Genomic DNA, 3,644 nt, shown 5'->3' with positions numbered 1-3,644 from the left:
CTTTTTTTGGCCAGTTTGCCCCTCGCTGAAGATGGGTTTCTCACTTTCTATGTAAATTAGTTGTCATGCGCAGTCCGTTCTTTCAGACCCTTCTGGAAATGGGTTGGAGGGCTCTGGGGGTCTTAATCCCACCCTATAGTCCATGCCCACTTCCTGCCACTCATTCCTGCACTTGCGCTGTGCTATGTTGTGGTTGTTTGTCACAGAAAAATACCCTATCTCTGCCTGGCCCCCCTTCTCCAGCCAAAACTTGATCTTTCTCATGGCCGTGTTAATAACAACAGTCCTTGGTTATTACCAACAATTCTTGTCTGTTATTTCCAACAGTCCTTGGTTGGCTCCACAGCCATCTGGTTATCAGTGTTTGAGACATCCACATTACCCCCTTATCTTTGGGGAATCAAGCACTCAAAAAGATCTCACTTTGGACCCTTCTTTAGGGTGTCCCAAAAGAGTGGGCTTTAATTATGGTAGTTTTCTATCCTGGCTGCCACCTGAATCAGTAATTTTCTTTGAAAGTTCAGCAACAAAAATATGATTCCACTTAGATTGTTATTCAGGCAAGAAAAATAATTTTCCAAGGCTGTTCGTTAAAAAACAGGTCCCCCTCAGACACCTGTTAGTTCCTGGGAACAGGCAGTGCTTCTGATAAGCTCAAGAGAGGCTTAGTCAAGCTGCTGTTTGCCAAGGCCAAAGCTTAACGAGTACTTTTCAGATCAGAGTGCAGCCACGGGAGGGGGAAAGAGATGCACCACCACAATCCATCCCATGACTGTAGTGAGCTTCTCTGGTGTCTATAGACAATCTATATGGGCACACAACACTATGGAAAAGGAGATCTAGAGAGACAGCACATTAACACAGTTTAGGATTTTCCTTCGTTTTACATCCACTGTGTCTGTGTATCCAAGAACCTTGGTTATTGTGTGGACTAAAAACCGACTTTAATGTCATGATACTTAATTAAAATGATCTTTTAAGACATTCAGTTTATGACTCAGATATTCAGAAACTTTACGTGGTAAGTGCTAACTTCGGGTTAAGAGCCTGCAAAATCTCCAGTTTTCAGTTCACAAAAAAATTTAACAGTAGCATGTTCCAGGACTTATTTCAAAGTTATTCTTTCCTTTCACATAACAATGAGGTGAAAAATCCATAGTCTTTTAATGTCCTAATTTTTTAAAAATTTCTCTGCTGAATGATAATAAATAATTTCCAACCTTGTGACACACAGTCACCTGAAACAAGGTCCAAAACCTCACAGACCTGCAGAGCCATCTTCACACAGTGAATAGGTGTGGTGCAAGTAAAGGTGTTCTTGTGGAAGTCAATGCAGGCACCCAGATACAGTAGCACACATTTTCAAAATACTTGACATCATACGGGTGCTTTGATGTAAAATTTATGATGACAAAATGACCAGAGACATTGACCATTGTTAAACACACTGCAATTCACCCTCTGCAGGTTGAAGCATTTGCCCTTCTACCAACACATACACGGTAGAAGATCCATTTCCTGGCATGCATACAGTTTTGCTAATATAAGCAAAAACAAAACAAAAAAAAAGAAAAGGCATCACAAACCCCAAAACTGCTAAAAATAAGTGCAACAGCATTCCTGAACCAGTGCGATACTGTAGTTTTCATTTCAGCTAACGTGTTTCACACAACGAATCAAAGCAATCTTGCTGACTGTGTTCTTAATAAAATGCCATCACATTTTATCAGCTGGCGTTGTTACACAGGCAAATGTTTGTTGTTACCTACAATTACTTTAAACATCAATAAAACAAACAGAAGGGAACGTGACTGCTGTGAATTACTGTGGATCACAGGGACCACAAATGCTCATATACACCTGGCACCTTGTCTGCAGCATCACTTCCCAACTTTGCCTTATAGGCTCTTTATGTTTCCTTTGTAAGGCCTTTTGTCTAAGGCAGACCAAAGCCAAGGGGAAGCCCGCTATGAGCTTCAAAGGTCGTTGAATGAAATCTGATTTCAGTCAAGTGCAAGTAATTTTACAGCAGATACCACATTGCAAAAGGATAAAATACCCATGCACTGGCTTCAGCTTAACCGTGCAGTGTCTGAGAGGAAGGCTTTGTTTGGTGTTGAACAATACAAGATTGATTTTTACTTGCTGCCTTCCAAATAGCAAATGCAAGCTCCTCTTGGAGGACATGCAGAACCATGTCCCCTGAAAGGAGCACTGTTTAATCTTAGAAATTCTGCATTTTTCTGACTGCTGGAACAACACAGCTATCATCTATTGTGAAATGTGAGAACCAGAGGGGAGGGAAACTACTTTTGCCAGACAGAGGGTTTTCAAACTTATCCAGTGGATAAAAGATGGATTCACTGCTTTTCTGTGTTTTCACAGGTGTGCATCCAGAGGATATTTCAAACTTCAAACCGTGTGGGAGCAAAAGTACTTTTTAAAATCTTAAAACACAGCAAAAGCTTCAAGCAGAGCTTGAACCCTCCTGGTCCTCTAACCACACATAGAATCAGCAAGTCACAAAATACAAACCCATGATAAATCATGTTTGATTTACTCTAGTACTCTGAAATACAGAAGACTTGCTTAAATGATTTCTCCCAGTCATTTAAGACCTAGGAAAAAACTTTCATTTGTTCCTGCTGGTGATGGAACTAATTTTTGTGAGTGAAAGTTCAAGATTTAGCAAAACATAGGCAGATAGCCTGTTTTCCACCACACAGAAAGCTAAGGTTAAGTAAAATGTAATTTTTCCTTTGAATATTTTTTTTCCTAAATACTTAGAGATGCAAATTTGAGAAGTGAAAGAGCAAAGCTGTTTTGGATAGTTCTGTGACGATGAAGAATAAATTTTTCTATTTCTAGCAAGTAATTTTGCATTTATGTAAGCATGGACATTTAGTCAGGAGAAGCAGAGCAGCCACATTATACAAGTTAGACAGCTTAAAAGTTGTCTGAACATTCCTGGGGTTGTTTTTGAAAAAGTGTTTATCTCTTCTCCGTTTCTCTCTCCCCCCTTCTCCACACAAAAAACCACCAGAAAACAAACCAAACCAAAACAAAAAAAATCCCCACACATTCTGTCTGAGATCAAGGCCTTTGCTGACGCCAGTTTGGAGCAGCTGCCTCCAGCGGCTTTGCAGGCTCTGGTACAGACATAGTCTCTCTAACAGGCTGCCCCAGTCACTTGGCATCTTGCTGGGAGGCAGAGGTGCCTGGGAGGTGATCTGGAGCCTTCTTTCACTGAGTTTGTTTCCACAGGCAAGGTTTGCCACCTACCTTGTTAAAAGACAAAGTTTCTTGTTCACTTCTTTCATGTGTCTTTTGAGATAAACTGGGAAGACCCCCCCAGACTGTTGGTGTCTCTGCACCTTCCAGAGTGAAGCAATATCTTGTAGGAGGCACATGACTGACAAAGCTGTGCCCACATGAACTGTAAATGATGGGCAGAACCCCAAGAAGTAGGGGATCTTGTGTCTAAATGGAAATAAATAACAGAGAGTTCTTCTTTGGTTTGTGCACACAAAACCACACAAAAGAAAGGAAATCAGCACACCCATGTGATATCTGTCAGCACCAGATTTTGTCGTTATTCAAGTTAGTTGAATGTTGCATTTATCATGCTGATGGAGTTCAGAGGC

Source organism: Corvus brachyrhynchos, unplaced genomic scaffold (assembly GCF_000691975.1).
Source record: "Corvus brachyrhynchos isolate BGI_N302 unplaced genomic scaffold, ASM69197v1 scaffold216, whole genome shotgun sequence".
Taxonomy (NCBI): domain Eukaryota; kingdom Metazoa; phylum Chordata; class Aves; order Passeriformes; family Corvidae; genus Corvus; species Corvus brachyrhynchos.
This window is presented reverse-complemented; position numbering follows the sequence as displayed.